Source organism: Oncorhynchus nerka, linkage group LG13 (genome assembly GCF_034236695.1).
Source record: "Oncorhynchus nerka isolate Pitt River linkage group LG13, Oner_Uvic_2.0, whole genome shotgun sequence".
Classification (NCBI taxonomy): domain Eukaryota; kingdom Metazoa; phylum Chordata; class Actinopteri; order Salmoniformes; family Salmonidae; genus Oncorhynchus; species Oncorhynchus nerka.
In genome coordinates, this window is record NC_088408.1 from 76,617,463 (window position 1) to 76,643,126 (window position 25,664).

A 25,664-nucleotide genomic window follows, 5' to 3' on the forward strand; every position below is an offset into this window, starting at 1 on the left:
TAATCCAGCCGCTGACTACCTATAATCCAGCCCATGACTACCTATAATAGAGCCCATGAATACCTATAATCCAGCCCATGACTACATATATTCCACGACATGACTACCTATAATCCAGCCCATGACTACCTATAATCCAGGACATGACTACCTATAATCCAGGACATGACTTCCTATAATTCAGGAAATGTCTACCTATAATTCAGGACATGACTACCTATAATCCAGCCCATGACTACCTATAATCCAGCCCATGACTACCTATAATCCAGGACATGACTACCTATAATCCAGCCTATGACTACATATAATCCAGCCTGTGACTACCTATAATCCAGCCCATGACTACCTATAATCCAGCCCATGACTACCTATAATCCAGCCCATGACAATGTATAATCTGGCCCATGACTACCTATAATCCAGCCGAAGAATACCTATATTCCAGGACATGACTACCTATAATCCAGGACATGACTACCTATAATCCAGCCCATGACTACCTATAATCCAGGACATGACTACCTATAATCCAGGACATGACTACCTATAATTCAGGAAATGTCTACCTATAATCCAGCCCATGTCTACCTATATTCCAGGACATGACTACCTATAATCCAGCCCATGACTACCTATAATCCAGGACATGACTACCTATAATTCAGGAAATGTCTACCTATAATCCAGCCCATAACTACCTATATTCCAGGACATGACTACCTATAATCCAGCCCATGACTACCTATAATCCAGGACATCACTACCTATAATCCAGCCTATGACTACCTATAATCCAGCCCGTGACTACCTATAATCCAGCCCATGACTACCTATAATCCAGCCTATGACAATGTATAATCCGGCCCATGACTACCTATAATCTAGCCGAAGACTACCTATATTCCAGGACATGACTACCTATATTCCAGGACATGACTACCTATAATCCAGCCTGTGACTACCTATAATCCAGCCCATGACTACCTATAATCCAGCCCAAGACTACCTATATTCCAGGACATGACTACCTATAATCCAGCCCATGACTACCTATAATCCAGCCCATGACTACCTATAATCCAGGACATGACTACCTATAATGCAGGACATGAATACCTATAATCCAGCCTATGACTACCTATAATCCAGGACATGACTACCTATAATTCAGGAATGTCTGCCTATAATTCAGGACACGACTACCTATAACCCGACCATGAATACCTATAATCCAGTTCATGACTACCTATAATCCAGCTCATGACTACCTATAATGCAGCTCATGACTCCCTATAATCCAGCCCATGACTACCTATTATACAGGAGCAGATCATAACAGTAGCCCAGTTTGTTATCATGACGTGATCAAACGAGTCTCCCCTCCATCCTCTGTCTCTGTGGGCTCTTTCCTGTGTGTGTTCCTGACCTGGCACTGTGGCATCGTGGCAGGCCAGCCGCCCAGGTTATTTTTACTCTTTATATTGTTCTCTCTCAGACGGCTTGGCGCGGGCACGTTTCACCACTGCCTTGGACTGCTTCCTGTGCTATAGTACAAACTCCCCAATACACCACCAGGCAACGGCTATGGGCAGGGAGGCAGGGAGATGGACACGGACAGGAGCGTCATTAAGGGTCAAGGTTCAGAGGTAGGGGATGGTGGCGAGATGCTGGCGGCCCGCAAAGAGGTGGTGAGTGGTCCGACACATTGGTGAGTGATAGGGAAGACAGTCTACACCCTTCACACACACACACAGTCTCCCAAACATTACAATACATTACATTACATTACATTTAAGTCATTTAGCAGACGCTCTTATCCAGAGCGACTTACAAATTGGTGCTTTCACCTTATGACATCCAGTGGAACAGCCACTTTACAATAGTGCATCTAGGTCTTTTAAGGGGGGGGAGGGGAGAAGGATTACTTTATCCTATCCTAGGTATTCCTTAAAGAGGTGGGGTTTCAGGTGTCTCCGGAAGGTGGTACCACAACTACAACCTCCACCTGTTAGTTATGGTTTCTCTGCAAAGACAACATATAGGATTCTTCTAATGTATACTATCAACTGTTAATAGTCATAAATAAAAAGTATCAGTATCAGCAGCTTTGTATCAAATGTGGTCCGCAAAACAATAAACATTTCAGTAAATGCAGTTTCTTGCTGTTTGTCTGCATATCTTCTCACTCCCTCTCTCAATCTTCTCTGCCTCTCTCTCCACCCCTCCACACTTTCCTGTCATCTCTCTGTCGTCCTCTCTCCACCTCTTCCTTCATCCTCTCTCTTCATCCTCTACCTCTCCCTCCTTCGGCATAGACTGTGAGACAGACCCAAACTCTGAAGTTTCCGCTGGCTGATTGTTTTAGGTCAGACTGCAACACAGTTACTAATCAGAGCCAAGATAATGGCAAACTACTCCCACCCCACTGTGTGGGGACAGGACACATACAGTTCTTGTGTTGAAATTGCACTGCTCTATGTAAACAGAGTGTGTGTATTTGGCTTAAACAAATGAAGGTCTGGATGGAAGGCTCAGTGGCGGAGAACATTGTTCAGGACAGGTGTGTCGCATATGTGTTTGTGTGTGTGTTCACAGTACCGCACTCTCTCTGGGAATGGTAGTGTTCTTTTCCCCTGCCTTCATTTCTCCTCTCACTCCGGATTACCCAGCATGCTTTCCACTCACTGGCAGCCTGGAGGTCTGCTGAGTCTGCCTTCTCAGAGATAGAGGGGGTGGGGTGGGGGGGTGGGGGAATATCTACCTGACCTGCTGACTAAGCAGCCTTTTCCAAATAAACCAACAAGAAAAACATCAAGATATTCCCTGCCCCCACTGCACAGCAGCCTCCTTCACTGGGAGAAAATGACAACAACAGCCTTCCAGCCCTACAGCCGCTGCAACACACAACACAGACAGCCTCAACACAACAGCCTTCCAGCCCTACAGCCCCTGCAACACACAACACAGACAGCCTCAACACAACAGCCTTCCAGCCCTACAGCCGCTGCAACACACAACACAGACAGCCTAAACACAACAGCCTTCCAGCCCTACAGCCGCTGCAACACACAACACAGACAGCCTCAACACAACAGCCTTCCAGCCCTACAGCCGCTGCAACACACAACACAGACAGCCTCAACACAACAGCCTTCCAGCCCTACAGCCGCTGCAACACACAACACAGACAGCCTCAACACAACAGCCTTCCAGCCATACAGCCGCTGCAACACACAACACAGACAGCCTCAACACAACAGCCTTCCAGCCCTACAGCCGCTGCAACACACAACACAGACAGCCTCAACACAACAGCCTTCCAGCCCTACAGCCGCTGCAACACACAACACAGACAGCCTCAACACAACAGCCTTCCAGCCCTACAGCCCCTGCAACACACAACACAGAGAGCCTCAACACAACAGCCTTCCAGCCCTACAGCCGCTGCAACACACAACACAGACAGCCTCAACACAACAGCCTCCCAGCCCTACAGCCCCTGCAACACACAACACAGACAGCCTCAACACAACAGCCTTCCAGCCCTACAGCCGCTGCAACACACAACACAAACAGTCTCAACACAACAGCCTTCCAGCCCTACAGCCGCTGCAACACACAACACAGACACACACACAGACAGCCAGCCTCATCACAACAGCCTTCCAGCCCTACAGCCGCTGCAACACACAACACAGACAGCCTCAACACAACAGCCTTCCAGCCCTACAGCCCCTGCAACACACAACACAGACAGCCTCATCACAACAGCCTTCCAGCCCTACAGCCGCTGCAACACACAACACAGACAGCCTCAACACAACAGCCTTCCAGCCCTACAGTCCCTGCAACACACAACACAGACAGCCTCAACACAACAGCCTTCCAGCCCTACAGCCGCTGCAACACACAACACAGACAGCCTCAACACAACAGCCTCCCAGCCCTACAGCCCCTGCAACACACAACACAGACAGCCTAAACACAACAGCCTCCCAGCCCTACACGTCATCACAGGACAACTACCACAAGAGTTTTTATTTCTGAATGAAACTACATTTCACATCGACTACAAGCACACCTTCTAAGCTTTCTTGTTAGAAACACAGTTGGTACGTCTTAGCCAAGTTGGACTGTGTGTGTTGGAGGGGGCTCAACAGTAGGTTTATGTTACTATGGTTTACAGATTAAACACAACCATTTGTGCACAGGCTCACTCCAAGAGTGAGATTAATACTGTTGTACTGTTGGACAGCATTGTTTGGTAGTGTGTACAAGTTAAGGCCTGGTGTTCTAGCACCTAACCTGTTCAAACATTGAAACCGCACACACTGATTAAGAGTCTTCAGTCTACAGTTCACACAGAACCTTGTTTACACTTTGACAAGAGCTGAGAGTAGCATTGAGATCTGAGGTGTGTGTGTGGTTGTGTGCCTGCGCACGTGCGTGCGTCTGCGTGAGTGAGGATAGCTGAAGCAGGGGAAACACTCTGACCTCCTACTTAGACTACGCTAACCACCCTGTTACAGGATAACACTATGCTAACCACCCTGTTACAGGACTACACTACGCTAACCACCCTGTCACAGGATTACATTACGCTAACCACCCTGTTACAGGATTACACTATGCTAACCACCCTGTTACTACAGGACTACACTACGCTAACCACCCTGTCACAGGATTACACTATGCTAACCACCCTGTTACAGGATTACACTATGCTAACCACCCTGTTACAGGACTACACTACGCTAACCACCCTGTCACAGGATTACACTATGCTAACCACCCTGTTACGGGATTACACTATGCTAACCACCCTGTTATGGGATTACACTACGCTAACCACCCTGTTACGGGATTACACTATGCTAACCACCCTGTTACAGGACTACACTACGCTAACCACCCTGTCACAGGATTACACTACGCTAACCACACTGTTACAGGATTACACTATGCTAACCACCCTGTTACAGGACTACACTACGCTAACCACCCTATTACAGGATTACACTACGCTAACCACCCAGTTACAGGATTACACTACGCTAACCACCCTGTTACGGGATTACACTATGCTAACCACCCTGTTACAGGACTACACTACGCTAACCACCCTGTCACAGGATTACATTACGCTAACCACCCTGTTACAGGATTACACTATGCTAACCACCCTGTTACAGGACTACACTACGCTAACCACCCTGTCACAGGATTACACTACGCTAACCACCCTGTTACAGGATTACACTATGCTAACCACCCTGTTACAGGATTACACTATGCTAACCACCCTGTTACAGGACTACACTACGCTAACCACCCTGTCACAGGATTACACTACGCTAACCACCCTGTTACAGGACTACACTACGCTAACCACCCTGTTACAGGATTACACTACGCTAACCACCCTGTTACAGGATTACACTATGCTAACCACCCTGTTACAGGATTACACTATGCTAACCACCCTGTTACAGGACTACACTACGCTAACCACCCTGTCACAGGATTACACTACGCTAACCACCCTGTTACAGGATTACACTACGCTAACCACCCTGTTACAGGATTACACTACGCTAACCACCCTGTTACAGGATTACACTACGCTAACCACCCTGTTACAGGATTACACTACGCTAACCACCCTGTTACAGGACTACACTACGCTAACCACCCTGTTACAGGATTACACTACGCTAACCACCCTGTTACAGGATTACACTACGCTAACCACCCTGTTACAGGATTACACTACGCTAACCACCCTGTTACAGGATTACACTACGCTAACCACCCTGTTACAGGATTACACCACTATGTTCCACATGAGCAAGTCAGACCACTATGATGACACACAAAAATTATCCATCAAACACATTTGTTCTTCTTCTAACGCCTCTTAACCTCTTCAGTCGACCCTCTACTTTTTTGAACATTCTGTTAAAAATCGCGCAACATTTCAGCGCCCTGCTACTCATGCCAGGAATATAGTATATGCATTTGCTTAGTCTGTGTGGATAGAAAACACTCAGACGTTTAAAAAACTGGTTAAATCACTGCTGTGGCTTTACCAGAACGGCATTTACATCGAAAAGCACAGGAAAAACTGATCACTGAAAATGGGGAAAATATATCCATGCGCTACTTGAACCCATTGATAAACGTGAACCACAATTAATTGCCTGAGGTTGCAGTACCTACAGCTTCCACAGGGTGTCTAGAGTCTTGTCATTTCCCTTCAAGTTTTTTCTTGGTCAAACACATACAGGACACCGTATCTAATCCGGTCTAGGACCGGATATTTTCGTTGAGTTTCTAGCCGGACATTTTTCCAGACGGACAGCTAATGATCTTTACATCGCCTCCTGATGAATTTTATCGCTTATTAACGTTTACTAATACCTAAAGTTGCATTACAAACGTATTTCGAAGTGTTTTGTGAAAGTTTATCGTCGACTTTTTGAATTTTAAAAAATGACGTTACGTTTTGAAACGATGTTTTTTTCGTTTATCACACAGTCTACATATAACGATATCTAGGCTTTATATGGACCGATTTAATCGAAATAAAGACCCAAATAGTGTTTATGGGACATCTAGGAGTGCCAACAAAGAAGATGGTGAAAGGTAATGAATGTTTTCTATTTTATTGTGCGGTTTGTGTAATGCCGAAATGCTAATTATTTTGTTTACGTCCCCTGTGGGTCTTTTGGGGTGTTGCATGCTATCAGATAATAGCTTCTCATGCTTTCGCCGAAAAGCATTTTAAAAATCTGACTTGTTGCCTGGATTCACAACGAGTGTAGCTTTAATTCGATACCCTGCATGTGTATTTTAATGAACTTTTGAGTTTTAACTAATACTATTAGCATTTAGCGTAGCGCATTTGCATTTCCAGAGCTCTAGTTGGGACGCAAGCGTCCCAAGTAGAAGCAAGAGGTTAAGGAAAAAGTAATCCAAAAGTAACGGAGTTTGGCTAATACAAAAGTTTCGTTACTGATTACAATTTGACAGGTAACTAGCTACTGTAACAGAAATACATTTAGAAAGTAACCTACCCAATCCTGACTACTCTCACCTCACTGTTACTGGGTTACACTACGCCATCCACACTGTTACAGGGTTACACTACGCCATCCACACTGTTACAGGGTTACACTGTGCTAACCACGCTGTTACAGGGTTACACTGTGCTAACCACACTGTTACAGGGTTACACTGTGCTAACCACATTGTTACAGGATTACACTATGCCATCCACACTGTTACAGGGTTACACTGTGCTAACCACACTGTTACAGGGTTACACTATGCCATCCACACTGTTACAGGGTTACACTGTGCTAACCACACTGTTACAGGGTTACACTGTGCTAACCACATTGTTATAGAGTTACACTATGCCATCCACACTGTTACAGGGTTACACTATGTTAACCACATTGTTATAGAGTTACACTATGCTAACCTCACTGTTACAGGGTTACACTATGTTAACCACATTGTTATAGAGTTACACTATGCTAACCACACTGTTACACTATGCTAACCTCACTGTTACAGGGTTACACTATGTTAACCACACTGTTACAGAGTTAAACTATGTTAACCTCACTGTTACAGGGTTACACTATATTAACCTCACTGTTACAGGGTTACACTATATTAACCTCACTGTTACAGGGTTACACTATGTTAACCACACTGTTACAGGGTTACACTATATTAACCTCACTGTTACAGGGTTACACTATGTTAACCTCACTGTTACAGGGTTACACTATATTAACCTCACTGTTACAGGGTTACACTATGTTAACCACACTGTTACAGGGTTACACTATATTAACCTCACTGTTACAGGGTTACACTATGTTAACCTCACTGTTACAGTTACACTATGTTAACCTCACTGTTACAGGGTTACACTATGTTAACCACACTGTTACAGGGTTACACTATGTTAACCACACTGTTACAGGGTTACACTATGTTAACCTCACTGTTACAGTTACACTATGTTAACCTCACTGTTACAGGGTTACACTATGTTAACCTCACTGTTACAGGGTTACACTATATTAACCACACTGTTACAGGGTTACACTATGTTAACCTCACTGTTACAGTTACACTATGTTAACCTCACTGTTACAGGGTTACACTATGTTAACCACACTGTTACAGGGTTACACTATGTTAACCACACTGTTACAGGGTTACACTATGTTAACCTCACTGTTACAGTTACACTATGCTAACCACACTGTTACAGGGTTACACTATATTAACCTCACTGTTACAGAGTTACACTATATTAACCACACTGTTACAGAGTTACACTATGTTAACCACACTGTTACAGGGTTACACTATGTTAACCTCACTGTTACAGTTACACTATGCTAACCACACTGTTACAGGGTTACACTATATTAACCTCACTGTTACAGAGTTACACTATATTAACCACACTGTTACAGTTACACTATGTTAACCACTCTGTTACAGGGTTATACTATGTTAACCACTCTGTTACAGGGTTACACTATGTTAACCTCACTGTTACAGGGTTACACTATGCCATTCACACTGTTACAGGGTTACACTATGTTAACCACTCTGTTACAGGGTTACACTATATTAACCTCACTGTTACAGTTACACTATGTTAACCTCACTGTTACAGGGTTACACTATATTAACCTCACTGTTACAGGGTTACACTATGTTAACCTCACTGTTACAGTTACACTATGTTAACCTCACTGTTACAGGGTTACACTATGTTAACCTCACTGTTACAGAGTTACACTATATTAACCACACTGTTACAGGGTTACACTATGTTAACCACACTGTTACAGGGTTACACTATGTTAACCACACTGTTACAGGGTTACACTACGCCATTCACACTGTTACAGGGTTACACTATGTTAACCACTCTGTTACAGGGTTACACTATGTTAACCTCACTGTTACAGGGTTACACTATGCTAACCACACTGTTACAGGGTTACACTATGCTAACCTCACTGTTACAGGGTTACACTATGCTAACCACACTGTTACAGGGTTACACTATATTAACCACACTGTTACAGAGTTACACTATGCTAACCTCACTGTTACAGGGTTACACTATATTAACCACACTGTTACAGAGTTACACTATGCTAACCTCACTGTTACAGGGTTACACTATGCTAACCACACTGTTACAGGGTTACACTATATTAACCACACTGTTACAGAGTTACACTATGCTAACCTCACTGTTACAGGGTTACACTATGCTAACCACACTGTTACAGGGTTACACTATGCTAACCACACTGTTACAGGGTTACACTATGCTAACCACATTGTTATAGAGTGGCACTATGTCATCCTCTGTTACAGCTTGGCACACCTGTATTTGGGTTGTTCTCCTATTCTTCTCTGCAGATCCTCTCAAGCTCTGTCATGTTGGATGGGGAGCATCGCTGCACAGCTATTTTCAGGTCTCTCCAGAGATTTTCGATCAGGTTTAAGTCCGGGCTCTGGCTGGGCCACTCAAGGACATTCAGAGACTTGTCCTGAAGCCACTCCTGCATTGTCTTGGCTGTGTGCTTAGGGTTGTTGTCCTCTTTTAAGGTTAACCTTAGCACCAGTCTGAGGTCCCGAGCGCTCTGGAGAAGGTTTTCATCAAGGATCGCTCTGCACTTTGCTCTGTTCATCTTTCCCTTGATCCTGACTAGTCTCTCAGTCCCTGCCGCTGAAAAACATCCCCACAGCATAATGCTGCCACCACCATGCTTCACCGTAGGGATGGTGCCAGATTTCCTCCAGACGTGAAGCTTGGCATCCAGGCCAAAAAGTTAAATGTTGGTTTCATCAGACCAGAGAATCTTGTTTCTCATGGTCTGAGTCCTTTAGGTGCCTTTTGGAAAACTCCAAGCGGGTTGTCATGTGCCCTTTACTGAGGAGTGGCTTCCGTCTGGCCACTCTACCATAAAAGCCTGATTGATGGAGTGCTGCAGAGATGGTTGTCCTTCTGGAAGTTTCTCCCATGTCCACAGAGGAACTCTGTGGCTATCGGGTTCTTGGTCACCTCCCTGACCAAGACCCCTCTCCCCCGATTGCCCAGTTTGGCCAGGCGGTCAGCTCTAGAAAGAGTCTTGATGGTTCCAATATTCTTCCATTTAAGAATGATGGAACCACTGTGTTCTTGGGGACCTTCAATGCTGCAGAACTGTTTTGGTACCCTTCCCCAGACCTGTGCCTCAACACAATCTTGTCTCAGAGCTCTACAGACAATTCCTTCCACCTCATGGCTTGAACTGTCAACAATGGCACCTAATATAGGCAGGTGTGTGCCTTTCCAAATCATGTCCAATCAATTGAATTTACCACAGGTGGACTCCAATTAAGTTGTAGAAACATCTCAAGAATGATCAATGGAAACAAGCTGCACCTGAGCTTCATTTCGAGTCTATAAGGTATTTCAGTTTTTACATTTTAATACATTTGCAAAAAAATCGAACATCTGTTTTGTCTTCTCAACATGGTGTATTGTGTGTAGATTGATGAGGGAAAAATGAATTCAATCAATCAAATCATTTTAGAACAAGCTACAGTATAACGTAACAAAATGTGGGAAAAGTCAAGGTGTCTGAATACTTTGCGAATGCACTGCATCTTACTCTCTATCTATCTATCTTTCTCATTCCTTATTAATCTAAAGCTGTTACTTTCAATATTTTTGTATTCATTACTCTAGTTAGTAGCACTGTTCTGTGTACCTGCATTCTTTGCTTGTGCTTGTGTGTCTCCATGTGTGTGTGTGTGTGTGTGTGTGTGTGTGTGTGTGTGTGTGTGTGTGTGTGTGTGTGTGTGTGTGTGTGTGTGTGTGTGTGTGTGTGTGTGTGTGTGTGTGTGTCAGGGGAGAGTGGTGTTCTCAGGAGTGTTCCACCACTGGGAAGGAGGAACTCATATCTGCTGATTACAGAAGAGACTGAAGAGACGTGAGTGGAATCCCAAAACACTGTCATCTCTGTCTGTCAGCCTCAGTGTCTGGATCTGTCTGTCAGCCTCAGTGTCTGGATCTCTGTCTCTCAGCCTCAGTGTCTGGATCCCTCTGTCGGTCTCAACACCAGCTCACACAGCCCAACCATCTCACTCTGTTTCACTCTTCTTTCCATACAACCTCACTCTGTCTCACTCTAACTTGCCTCATCCTGTATCTCTTCTTCTCTCCCTTTGTCTCTTCTCCTGTCATCTCTCTCACTTCACAATGTCTCACGCTATCTCCCTCAGTCTCAATCTCTGTCATCCTGCCTCTCTCTTTTTCTCTCACTCTCTCGCTCACCCACTATCACTTTCACTCACTCTACCGCCATCTGGCTATAGCATGATTGGAAGCTACGACAAAAAACAGTGTGTAAATGGAATGCAACACTGTATCTACAAACATGCTGACAAACAAGTCTTGTGTGATCTCCATTCTACAGTTGTGGGAGAGTGGGTGGGAGAGAAAGGGGGTGGGGAGTGGGTGGAGATGGATAGACAGGGAGGGAAAGGGGGGGGGGGGGGGGTGGAGAAGGATAGACAGGGAGGGAAAGGGGGTGGTGGTGGGTGGAGACAGATAGACAGGGAGAGAAAGGGGGTAGTGGTGGGTGGAGACGGATAGACAGGGAGGGAAAGGGGGTGGTGGTGGGTGGAGACAGATAGACAGGGAGGGAAAGGGGGTGGGGGGTGGGTGGAGAAGGATAGACAGGGAGAGAAAGGGGGTGGGGGGTGGGTGGAGACGGATAGACAGGGAGAGAAAGGGGGTGGGGGTGGGTGGAGACGGATAGACAGGGAGGGAAAGGGGGTGGTGGTGGGTGGAGACAGATAGACAGGGAGAGAAAGGGGGTGGTGGTGGGTGGAGACGGATAGACAGGGAGGGAAAGGGGGTGGGGGGTGGGTGGAGAAGGATAGACAGGGAGGGAAAGGTGGGGGTGGAGACGGATAGACAGGGAGGGAAAGGTGTGGGGTGGAAACGGATAGACAGGGAGAGAAAGGGGGTGGTGGGGTGGGTGGAGAAGGATAGACAGAGAGGGAAAGGGGGTGGTGGTGGGTGGAGACTGATAGACAGGGAGAGAAAGGGGGTGGGGGGGGTGGGTGGTGACGGATAGACAGGGAGGGAAAGGGGGTGGTGGTGGGTGGAGAAGGATAGACAGGGAGGGAAAGGGGGTGGTGGTGGGTGGAGACGGATAGACAGGGAGGGAAAGGGGTGGTGGTGGGTGGAGACAGATAGACAGGGAGAGAAAGGGGGTGGTGGTGGGTGGAGACGGATAGACAGGGAGAGAAAGGGGTGGTGGTGGGTGGAGACGGATAGACAGGGAGAGAAAGGGGTGGGGGGGTGGAGACGGATAGACAGGGAGGGAAAGGGGGTGGTGGTGGGTGGAGACAGATAGACAGGGAGAGAAAGGGGGTGGTGGTGGGTGGAGACGGATAGACAGGGAGAGAAAGGGGTGGTGGTGGGTGGAGACGGATAGACAGGGAGAGAAAGGGGTGGGGGGTGGAGACGGATAGACAGGGAGGGAAAGGGGTGGGGGTGGGTGGAGAAGGATAGACAGGGAGAGAAAGGGGGTGGGTGGAGACGGATAGACAGGGAGGGAAAGGGGGTGGGTGGAGACAGATAGACAGGGAGAGAAAGGGGTGGGGGGTGGAGACGGATAGACAGGGAGGGAAAGGGGGTGGTGGTGGGTGGAGACAGATAGACAGGGAGAGAAAGGGGTGGTGGTGGGTGGAGACGGATAGACAGGGAGAGAAAGGGGGTGGTGGTGGGTGGAGACGGATAGACAGGAGAGAAAGGGGTGGGGGGTGGAGACGGATAGACAGGGAGGGAAAGGGGGTGGGGGTGGGTGGAGAAGGATAGACAGGGAGAGAAAGGGGGTGGGTGGAGAAGGATAGACAGGGAGGGAAACGTGGGTGGAGACGGATAGACAGGGGAGAAAGGGGGGTGGAGACAGATAGACAGGGAGGGGGGGGGAGACAGATAGACAGGGAGGAAAGGGGGGGTGGAGAGAGGTGAGAGAAGAGAGTGAGAGATGGAAAGAGGGAGTTAGGGAGAGAAAGAGTGGGACAGGGTATGTGTGTGTGTTGTGTGTAGTCTTACTGGTCTCAAGGCCAACATTAACACAGGAAATACAAATGACACAGCACAGGAAGGAACTCACTAACAGCTCTCTCCCTCCCGCCCTGCCCTCGACCCCCACTTCTCTTTCTCACTCCCTCCATCCTCTCAAATGCCATTAGTCCCCTTCCTGAATGAGGGAGGAGGAAATGGAGAAAAGATGCTACTCTGCATGAAAAACACACACACTAATGCACATCTGGGTTTGGTGGGTCTGAATAGAAAACAACCTGGTGTAAATAAGAGTATCAAGTTACTATTTGGTAATTACTCTGTACACTAATGGTGTGTGTGTGTAAATGTGCATGTGCGTGTGCACGGTTGGCGCAGTTCCTTAGAACTGTACTGAGAATGGAAACCAGTAGTGGTGAAAAACAAACTTGAAGACTAAGCCAGGAGAGAAAAGGTTGTACTTGTCTGAAAGATGAGAATAGTTTCTCTGCTTTTACCATGCATTATTCACTGTCTCCCATGGCGACCGGAGACATTTCAGCACACTCCACTATTCACTCCTGAGCCTGCGCACGCTTGCTGCCCAACTCACTTATCAATTTCAGGTCGGAAAGGTTTACAATCGCACCCTGACATTCACAGTTCCCCACCCAAAATACTGTACACTTCTTTTACTTAGGGAGAGTGAGATAGTCTATCTACTCCCCACGAGAGGATCCTTCTCTAACCCCTTCACGAGGTGTGTGTGTGCGTGCATGTATGTATAGCAAATAGAGATGTGTGAAACTTACTCCTCAGCCTTAAAGATGCACTATTGTAACGGACATCGTCGTGGAAATGACCGGACTAAGGTGCAGCGTGGTCAGCGTACATTTTCCTTTATTTATGTAAATGTCGCCAACAAAACAAGAAACGACCGTGAAGCTTACTAGGGCTGTAGTGCCACTAACAAAGACAACTACCCACAAAATACAAAGGAAAAAAGGCTGCCTAAGTATGATTCCCAATCAGAGACAACGATAGACAGCTGTCCCTGATTGAGAACCATACTCGGCCAAAACATAGAAACAGAAAATATAGAAATAAAGAAACTAGAATTCCCAACCTAGTCACACCCTGGCCTACCCAACATAGAGAATAAAAGTCTCTCTATGGCCAGGGTGTGTGTCACGTTCTGACCTTTATTTCCTGTGTTTTGTATTTAGTTAGTATGGTCAGGGCGTGAGTTGGGTGGGCAGTCTATGTTTGTTTTTCTATGATTTGGGTATTTCTATGTTTCGGCCTAGTATGGTTCTCAATCAGAGGCAGGTGTCATTAGTTGTCTCTGATTGAGAATCATACTTAGGTAGCCTGGGTTGCACTGTTTGTTTGTGGGTGATTGTCCTTGTTACTGTCCTTGTTACTGTCTCTGTGTTACTTTGCACCAGTATTAGGCTGTTTCGGTTTTCGTGTTAAGTTTATTGTTTTTGATTCGTGTGTACTTTGTTTCATTAAACATGGATCGCAATAGCCACGCCGCATTTTGGTCTGACTCTCTTTCACCTAAGGAAAACCGTGACAGTGTGACAGTACCCCCCCCCAAAGGTGCGGACTCCGGCCTCTTTGGCCAGGGTGTGACAACTATGCAGAAATCGCGCAGCCATTTTCTGGCTGCTAAAATTCGAATAGTTTGCCTAATCTCAGTTTGTGTGTCAAAACAAGCAAGTATAGTGTAGAGACTCATTGTACCATCTAAACCGCTGTGAAATATATTTTACATAACCATAAAAATGGTATTTTCAGCTGTTTGAAGCTGGTGTACAAAAACGAAAGTAAAAGACGCAAAAACAAAATTTAAGAATGGGAAGCATAGAAATAGTGCACATCTTCCGCTTCTTAGACTTGCTTTCAATGAGAATGACAGACCTATGACACACATTTCTATGTGAATTTGGTCAGGTTGCCCAAAAAGTTACATATTGCAGTTTTAAGTGTCCACGTTTGCACCGCTCAATAGCTAGCTTTTGAGTGGCGTGACCTATAGATATGCTTGAGGGAGGACGGTCATGTGTGCCAAATCATGAAGAAGTGGTACTTGCTAAGCAATCAGTGTGACGTCCTATACACGTGATGTCCTCTCAGATCTCTGCTGTTTAGCCATAATATCATGTAATTGTCCGTCTCAAAGCCCAGGAGAGTCAGAAGTAAATATTTATCACATCCAGAGTGCATGTCCACACAGGCACACAGAATCCTCCAGTCAAAACCTCTCTTTTATCTACCCCTCCACCAATATAAAAAAAAAAGTCAAATGGAACAAAAACACGAGAAATAGAAATAAGAAAAACAAGAGGAAGTAAGTAAGCTATATACAGGTTCAGTTCCAGGGTCAGTGTCAACACCATATTTACAATGTGCAGGGATACAGGCGTGGTAGGGTTAGATATGTATAGAGGTAAGGTGACTAGGCATTATGATATATAATAAACAGAGTAGCAGCAGCGTGTATGAGTCATGTGTGCTCCCCCTCCGGCCTCTAGGCCACCAGGCTGGTCGTCATGGCGCACACCTGTCACCAGCGTTACGTGCATAATGACACTCACCTGGATTCCATCACCCCCTTGATTACCTGCCCTTTATATGTCACTCCCTTTGGTTTCTTCGTTTATTTATTAAATGTATTCACTCCCTGAACTTGCTTCCCGACTCTCAGCGTACATCGTTACAGTATGTGTGTGTAGAGTATGAATGTGTGTGTGTGTTATGGGTGTGTGAGCAAAGTGTGTGTGTGTGTGTGTGTGTGTGTGTGTGTGCGCGTGTGCGTGCGCTTGCGCGTGCATGTGTGTGTATAGACTGTGCATATAGAGTCTGTGCAAAAATATAAATAAATAGAACGGTCTATTTAGTAGTGCTGAGCGATTAACCAACTGGTAGTTACGATCTTGTCTCATCGCTGCAACTCCCCAACGGGCTAAGGAAAGGCGAAGGTCAAGTCTTGTGCCCTCCTAGTTCATTTTCTTTTTGCCCACGCTCTGTTTCTGTAGAGAGAAATCAAATCATTCATGAGAGAAATCTGAGAAATCAAGTCAAGGACTATGGAACGTTGGGGTGAAGGGAGTTGTAGTTTTCATGAAGCAAATATTAAAACTACTTCTATGCAGAAATGTGGTCATTAACTACAATGATCATAATCCATTGCGCCAGAGACGGATCAGAGAGGAAGAGGCAAAGTGAGAGGTTTCACTCTCGCCAAAATCTGTCAAATATAAGCACAACACGTTTCTATGGGCTTATTTTGGGCCTAAGCTTGTCACCTGCCTTCCTGTCTTTGGGCCAACGATTCCCATTGTTATGGCATAGACATGAGCATCTCATCATTATATACAGATCTCTGGACGGATACACTTTTAAGCCTGCTACGTTAGCTTAGATACACATTGACCGCAGGAGAGAGAAATGTACACAACACAATGACGACAGGGACAAAGACAGTTCGTGAAAGTATACCTGATCTACTTTGAAAAACTTGTACAATTATTTAGTCAGACAGCTCTGCAGCATACTTAGGCAGGCTAGCCTAGCTAAATAGGATAACTAAAGACAGTACAGTATGGGAAGCACATAACATTAGATGGCTTGGCTGGCTGACTGCCACTGCCTGACCAGAGATGAGATGATAATCTATTCATGCATGAGTTCCAAATATCTTTAACGGTCACCCCAGCGTGAGCTTTTTTATGCATGTGATGTCAGAATGCACTCACTGTTCCAAAATGTGATTGTTACTCAACAGGACAGTTAACCCCCGCTGCCATCAAACCAAGGCACGCTGCCTGCTAATTATTTACAGGCTGTGTTTCAACTTGTCAATTTCAAATTATTTTCTAACAAGTCTAATTTTCGAACAACAGTTTGAATTGAGGTGTGTTCCGTCTCCTCATTAATTCACATAGAAGTAGCCCATTTCAATGTTGCGGAAAATTGACGTTAAAGGCATTACTGAGCCGGACACACTTCCCTTTTCGACAAGAGCCGAAGCACTTCCCCAGTGTTTTCACAGGTCAAGTATGCGCATCTCCAGTCAGAACAGAAGTTGCACAAACTTTTTCCCTCCTGGCAGCTTATCTGGCTGGCATTGCCTTCATAGTTGTTTTCCTTACTGATAATAGCTTTGAACATATGTGCGTTACTATCAAATTAAGTGTCTTATTAAATTATCATTATAGTTTCTCAATCTTGTGTTGTCATTTCTACTGTAGCACACGGGTTGTATGGAGAATCATGTATTTACTGTTTCATTCACGTTCTCCAGTACTGCTGACAAATCTTGCATAGATTGTAATGGACACATACAGTTGAAGTCGGAAGTTTACATACACTAAGTTGACTGTGCCTTTAAACAGCTTAGAATAGGCTAATTGACAAGGTTCATCCTTGGGCGCAATTTCCAAATGCTTGAAGGTACCACGTTCATCTGTACAAACAATAGTACGCAAGTATAAACAACATGGAACCACGCCACTGTCATACCGCTCAGGAAGGAGACGCGTTCTGTCTCCTAGAGATTAATGTACTTTAGTGTTTAAAGTGCAAATCAATCCCAGAACAACAGAAAAGGACCTTGTGAAGATGCTGGAGGAAACAGGTAAAAAAGTATCTATATCCACAGTAAAACGAGTCCTATATTGACATAACCTGAAAGGCCGCTCAGCAAGGAAGAAGCCACTGCTCCAAAACCTCCATAAAAAAGCCAGACTACGGTTTGCAACTGCACATGGGGACAAAGATCGTACTTTTTGGAGAAATGTCCTCTGGTCTGATGACACAAAAATAGAACTGTTTGGCCATAATGACCATTGTTATGTTTGGAGGAAAAAGGGGGAGCTTGCAAGCCGAAGAACACCATCCCAACCGTGAAGCATGGGGGTGGCAGCATCATGTTGTGGGAGTGCTTTGCTGCAGGAGGGACTGGTGCACTTCAAAACATGGATAGCATCATGAGGAAGGAAAATTATGTGGATATATTGAAGCAACATCTCAAGACATTAGTCAGGAAGTTAAAGCTTGGTCGCAAATAGGTCTTCCAAATGGACAATGACCCAAATGGACAATGGACAATGTGGCAAATGGACAATGTGGCAAAATGGCTTAAGGACAACAAAGTCAAGGTATTGGCGTGGCCATCACAAAGCCCTGACCTCAATCCCATAGAAAATGTGTGGGCAGAACTGAAAATGTGTGTGCGAGCAAAGAGGCCTACAAACCTGACTCAGTTACAGCAGCTCTGTCAGGAGGAATGGGCCAACATTCACCCAACTTATTGTGGGAAGCTTGTGGAAGGCTACCTGAAATATTTGACCCAAGTTAAACAATTTAAAGGCAATGCTACCAAATACTATTTGAGTGTATGTAAACTTCTGACCCACTGGGAATGTGATGAAAGAAATACAAGCTGAAATAAATCATTCTCTCTACTATTATTCTGACATTTCACATTCTTAAAATCAAGTGGTGATCCTAACTGGCCTAAAACGGAATTTTACTTGGTAAATGTCAGGAATTGTGAAAAACTGAGTTTAAATGTATTTGGCTAAGGTGTATGTAAACTTCCGACTTCAACTGTACATGTGTGTAAAATATTTATTTGAAGGTTGTACTGATTATGATGAGCTACTGCTAAGCTAATTGCCAGCTACAATATATGTGGCGCCATGTTTGTTGACATCATTCAATGCATTCTGGTTGTCACATAAACATCTATCAGACAAAAGATGTTATAACAAAATGAGGTGAAGGGACACTTGTGTTTCGAGTTAACTTCTGGATATGATTGATGGAAGCGAATGATGGTAGATGACACACCCCCTTCAACATGCATACTGCAAACAGACCCAACTCATCTTATAATCTCTGGTTGATGCGAAAAAACAGACATGGCGGCGCACACAAACTACACATCATTGGATTACTTTAGTTTTTTAGAAAGTATTTTACTCAATTATTTAGATCACTGATGAGCTCACCCGTGATGTGATGAATTGTAAATAGTAGTTGCTATTAGCTAATTCATATTATGGTTTCTGTCAGCCGAGAGTTAGCTAAATATGACCGCTTGTGCTAAGTTACTCTTTCCTCAGTTAACACTATGACTAATGTAGGCTACATTTTCTGGTTTGGATGAGAATTGTGTTGCTAAAAGAGTGTTCTAATCACAATGGTTTAAGCATAAGCTGCAGGTATTTTGGTATTTCATTAGGATCCCCATTAGCTGTTTCAAAAGCAGCAGCTACTCTTCCTGGGGTCCACACCAAACATGAAACATAATACAGAATGACATAATACAGAACATCATTAGACAAGAACAGCTCAAGGACAGAACTACATACATTTTTAAAAAGGCAGACGTAGCCTACATATCAATGCATATACACAAACTATCTAGGCCAAATAGAAGAGAGGCGTTGTGACGCAAGGAGTTGCTTTATCTGTTTTTTTAAACCAGGTTTGCTGATGCTTTGAGCAATATGAGGTGTAATGGAGTTCCATGCAATAAGGGCTCTATAAAATACTTTATGTTTTCTTGAATTTGATCTAGATTTGAGGACTATGAAAAGACCCCTTGTGGCATGTCTGGTGGGATAAGTGTGTGTGTGTCAGAGCTGTGTGTAAATTGACTTCAACACATTAACACATTTCAACACATTAATGTTTCTTATAAAACGAAGAAGTGATGCAGTCAGTCTCTCTTCAGCTCTTAGCCAAGAGAGACTGGCATGCATAGTATTAATATTAGCCCTCTGATTACAATTAAGAGCAAAACGTGCTGCTCTCTTCTGGGCCAGCTGCAGCTTAACTAGGTCTTTCCTTGCAGCACTGGACCACACGACTGGACTATAATCAAGATTAGGGAGGTGGGAGGGAGGTGTTCAGTCCCAGGGTCCCAAGTCTGGTGACGAGGTTGGAGGGGACTATGGTGTTGAACACATTCTCACATATGTATCTAGGTAGGTGGGGGCAATTGAGAATGAGTCGTCTATGGATCTGTTGAGGCGGTATGCAAAGAGTGGGTCTAGGGTAAGGAGTGGGTCTAGGGTGTCTGGGATGATGGAATTGATGTGTGCCATAACCAGCCTTTCAAAGCAGTGTATAATTACAGATGTGAGTGCTACAGGGCAGTAGTCAATGTGGCAGTTATGATTAATGGTGGTCAGCTTGAGACGTGGGGGTTACAGACTGGGACAAGAAGAGGTTAAAAAAACGTGAATATGCCTGTCAGCTGATCTGCGCATGCTCTGAGAACACACCCTGGAATACCGTCTGGCCCTGCGGCCTTGTGAGTGGTGACCTGATTAAAAACCTTACTCACGTCGGCCTCTGAGAGCAAGATAACCCAGCCAACTGGGTAGGCAAGGGGCCCTCATGCACAGCTCTGTGTTGTTTTTATAAAAGTGTGCATAAAATGCATTGAGTTTGTCTGGTAGAGAGGCATCGTTGGGCAGATCACAGCTGGGTCTTCCTTCGTAATCCGTAATGGACTGTAGCACCTGCTACATGCAGTGGTCGTCAGAGCCTGTGTAATAGGATTTCACCTTGTTCCTAAGCCGCATTAGAATAGCTTCAGATTCGGAGGACCATTTCCCTACGGAGTGGTTCTTCCTGTTTGAGCTTCTGCTTGTAGACAGGACGCAGGAGTATAGAGTCATGATATGATTTGCCGAAGGGATGACGAAGGAGGGCCTTGAATGCATGCTTGTGGGTAGAGTAACGGTAGTCTAGGACTTTATCGACCCTAGTGGCGAAGGAGACCTGTTGATGGAAGATGGGCATCACGTCTTAATGGACACGGAATTATTTTTATTTATTTTATTTTATTTCACCTTTATTTAACCAGGTAGGCTAGTTGAGAACAAGTTCTCATTTGCAACTGCGACCTGGCCAAGATAAAGCATAGCAGTGTGAACAGACAACACAGAGTTACACATGGAGTAAACAATTAACAAGTCAATAACACAGTAGGAAAAAAGAAAAGGGGAGTCTATATACATTGTGTGCAAACGGCATGAGGTAGGCGAATAATTACAATTTTGCAGATTAACACTGGAGTGATAAATGATCAGATGGTCATGTACAGGTAGAGATATTGGTGTGCAAAAGAGCAGAAAAGTAAATAAATAAAAACAGTATGGGGATGAGGTAGGTAAAAATGGGTGGGCTATTTGCTGATAGACTATGTACAGCTGCAGCGATCGGTTAGTTGCTCAGATAGCAGATATTTGAAGTTGGTGAGGGAGATAAAAGTCTCCAACTTCAGCGATTTTTGCAATTCGTTCCAGTCACAGGCAGCAGAGAACTGGAACGAAAGGCGGCCAAATGAGGTGTCGCCCAGAAGTGTTTTAGGGAGCGTTTGACAGTGATGAGGGGTGGTCGTTTGACTGCGGCTCCGTAGCGGATACAGGCAATGAGGCAGTGATCGCTGAGATCCTGGTTGAAGACAGCGGAGGTGTATTTGGAGGGCCAGTTGGTCAGGATGACGTCTATGAGGGTGCCCTTGTTTACAGATTTAGGGTTGTACCTGGTGGGTTCCTTGATGATTTGTGTGAGATTGAGGGCATCTAGCTTAGATTGTAGGACTGCCGGGGTGTTAAGCATATCCCAGTTTAGGTCACCTAACAGAACAAACTCTGAAGCTAGATGGGGGGCAATCAATTCACAAATGGTGTCCAGGGCACAGCTGGGTGCTGAGGGGGGTCGGTAGCAGGCGGCAACAGTGAGAGACTTATTTCTGGAGAGAGTAATTTTCAAGTCAAGATTAGTAGTTCGAACTGTTTGGGTATGGACCTGGAAAGTATGACATTACTTTGCAGGCTATCTCTGCAGTAGACTGCAACTCCTCCCCCTTTGGCAGTTCTATCTTGACGGAAGATGTTATAGTTGGGTATGGAAATCTCAGAATTTTTGGTGGCCTTCCTGAGCCAGGATTCAGACACGACAAGGACATCAGGGTTAGCAGAGTGTGCTAAAGCAGTGAGTAAAACAAACTTAGGGAGGAGGCTTCTGATGTTGACATGCATGAAACCAAGGCTTTTTCGATCACAGAAGTCAACCAATGAGGGTGCCTGGGGACATGCAGGGCCTGGGTTTACCTCCACATCACCCGCGGAACAGAGGAGGAGTAGTATGAGGGTGCGGCTAAAGGCTATCAAAACTGGTCGCCTAGAGCGTTGGGGACAGAGAATGAAAGGAGCAGATTTCTGGGCATGGTAGAATATATTCAGGGCATAATGCGCAGACAGGGGTATGGTGGGGTGCGGGTACAGCGGAGGTAAGCCCAGGCACTGGGTGATGATGAGAGAGGTTGTATCTCTGGACATGCTGGTTGTAATGGGTGAGGTCACCGCATGTGTGGGAGGTGGGACAAAGGAGGTATCAGGGGTATGAAGAGTGGAACTAGGGGCTCCATTGTAAACTAAAACAATGATAACTAACCTGAACAACAGTATACAAGGCATATTGACATTTGAGAGAGACATACAGTAATCACAGGTGTTGAATTGGGAGAGCTAGCTAAAACAGTAGCTAAAACAGTAGGTGAGACAACAACAGCTAATCAGCTAGCACAACAACAGCAGGTAAAATGGCGTTGGCTAGGCAGGGAGGGTCGGATTAACTACACACAGAGCCTGAGTGCGGCTGGGGCCGACAGATAAAACATAAACAAGCAGAATGGAGTACCGTGATTAATGGACAGTCTAGCATGCATCAGCTATGTAGCCAAGTGATCAGTGTCCAGGGGGGCAGCGGTGGATGGGGCAGGGAAGCTGGACTGGCGAGTGTTATCCAGGTTAAAAAAAACTGTCTGGCTGTGCAAAAGGTAAAAGCCACTAGCAGTGGCTAACAATGACTAAATAGCTTGTAGCTAGATAGCTGGTTAGCTTCTGGAGGTTCTTGAGTGTGTTCTAAAAATTAAAAAATAATGGTGATTCCGTATCACATTGGGTGAGGCAGGTTACCGGAAGGTATAAACAAATTAAAAATCGAAAAGAGATAGAAAGTAAATATGGGTCCAGTGAGTATTTGGGACGCGGTGATTCAGTCGGTTAGCAGGCCTGTGCTAACAAGCTAACAGTTAGTAGGCCAGGGCTAAACAAGGTAGCAGTTAGCGGACCGGGGCTAAACAAGCTAGCAGTTAGCAGGCCGAATTAGCAAGCAAGGAGATAGCAAGGGCTAGAAAGTTAGCCTTTGGGGGACGTCGCGATGGGGTGAGTCTGTTTATTCCTCTTCATGCGGTGACATCGATAGACCGGTCGTGGGTCCGGATATTGTAGCCCAGGAGTATGCTTTGGTGGTAGCACAGGAGCTCTGGCCGGGCTAGCTTCAAGCTAAGTGGGTGGAAACGCTAGCCAGGAGTAATCATCCGGGGTTGCGGTTAGCTAGATAGCTAGTTGTGAAGAATCCAGCTGAAAATGTTCCGTTTGCGGTGGGAATCCGGTGGGAATCCAGGGATAAAAAATAATAGGTCCATTATGCTCTGAGTCGCGTTGTTCGAACTGGCGAGAGCTTTCCGAGCTAAAGGTTAGCTGATGACCGGTTAGCTGAAGACCGCTATCAATGGTTTGCTCACTGATAGCTGGTAGCTAGCTGGTAGCTAGCTGGCTAGCTTCAGTTGAGGGGTTCCGGATCAAAGTAGATATAAATACTTTAGAAAAAAATAGCTACATTGGGTGAGGCGGGTTGCAGAAGAGTATTTAGAAGTTGAGGTTTAACAAAATGGTTTAAAAGATATGCGAAGAAAAATATGTAAACATTTTTTTTTTTTTACGATATATACAAGGGACACGACACGACAAGACGTTCGACTGCTACGCCATCTTGGATACAGTATTAAAATCACCGGCAACAAGGAAAGCAGACCTCGGGTGCATGGTTTCCTGCTCGTTTACAGCCACGTACAGTTTAAGTGCCAGCTTGTTGTTTTTCTTGGTCCTGAGGTGGAATATATACAGCAGTCACAATAACAACTGAAAACTCTCTTGGGAGGTAGAAGGTTCGGCATTTGATCATCAGGTATTCCAAGACAGGTGAACAATGGGTCGAGACTTTTACTGCGTTAATCTCTCTAGGGTACGTGGGATGCTAGCGTCCCACTTGGCCACCATCCAGTGAGATTGCAGAGTGCCAAATTCAAATACAGAAATACTCATTATAGAAATTCAGAAAATATACAACTATTTTACATAGGTTTAAAGATTTACTTCTTGTGAATCCAACCACGGTGTCAGATTTAAAAAATGCTTTACGACGAAAGCATACCTTACAATTATTTGAGAACATAGCCCAGCAGACAAATCATTACAAACAGTAACCAGCCAAGTAGAAGAGTTACACAAGTCAGAAATAGAGATCAAATGAATCACTTACCTTTGATGGTCTTCATATGGTTGTACTCAGAAGACATTCATTTATTCAATAAATGTTCCTTTTGTTTGATAAAGTGTCTTTATATCCGAAAACCTCCGTTTTGTTCGCACGTTTTCTTAAGGCTCAAACGCAGTCACAACAGGCAGACAAAAAAAATCCAAATTGTATCCGTAAAGTACATAGAAACATGTCAAACGATGTTTCTATTCATTCCTCAGGTTGTTTTTAGCCTAAATAATCGATAATATTTCAACCGGACAAAAACATAGTCAATATAAAAGGTAAACAAGAAAGGCACTCTCTCGGTCGCGCGCATGAAAACGCTCTGTGACACGGCAGGGTCCACTCACTCAGACTGCTCCTCATTTTTCAGAATAAAAGCCTGAAACAATTTCTAAAGACTGTTGACATCTAGTGGAAGGCATAGGAACTGCAATTTGAGTCCTAAGTCAATGGATACTGTAATGGCATTGAATAGAAAACTACAACAAACAAAGAAATCCTACTTCCTGAATGGATTTTTCTCAGGTTTTCGCCTGTCAAATCAGTTCTGTTATACTCACAAACTTTATTTTACCAGTTTTGGAAACTTTAGAGTGTTTTCTATCCAAATATACTAATTACAGTGGGGCAAAAAAGTATTTAGTCAGCCACCAATTGTGCAAAAGTTCTCCCACTTAAAAAGATGAGAGAGGCCTGCAATTTTCATCATAGGTACACTTCAACTATGACAGACAAAATGAGAAAAAAAATCCAGAAAATCACATTGTAGGATTTTTAATGAATTTATTTGCAAATTATGGTGGAAAATAAGTATTTGGTCACTTACAAACAAGCAAGATTTCTGGCTCCCACAGACCTGTAACTTCTACTTGTTATGGAGCATGCGAATTTTCGCAGTCTTTAAAAAAAATTGCGCAACATTTCAGCGCCCTGCTATTCATGCCAGGAATATAGTACGTTCATTTGGTTAGTGTGTGTGGCTAGGAAACAGTCAGACCTTTCCAAAACTGTTTAAATCACGCCTGTGCCATTTACAGAACGTGCGTTTCGGTCGAATAGTGCATGAAAATCTGTTCACTGAAAATGTAAAAATATATTCTTCCGCGCCTGCAGGCAATTGTTTACA

At 44.8% G+C, this 25,664-nt stretch overlaps 1 protein-coding gene across 1 annotated transcript in view; it reads right to left on the reverse strand.

Moving 5' to 3' along the window:
* LOC115140176 (single-stranded DNA-binding protein 2) overlaps window positions 1–25,664 on the reverse strand; it is a 130,064-nt gene that overhangs the window by 14,342 nt on the left and 90,058 nt on the right. The window lies entirely within an intron of this gene.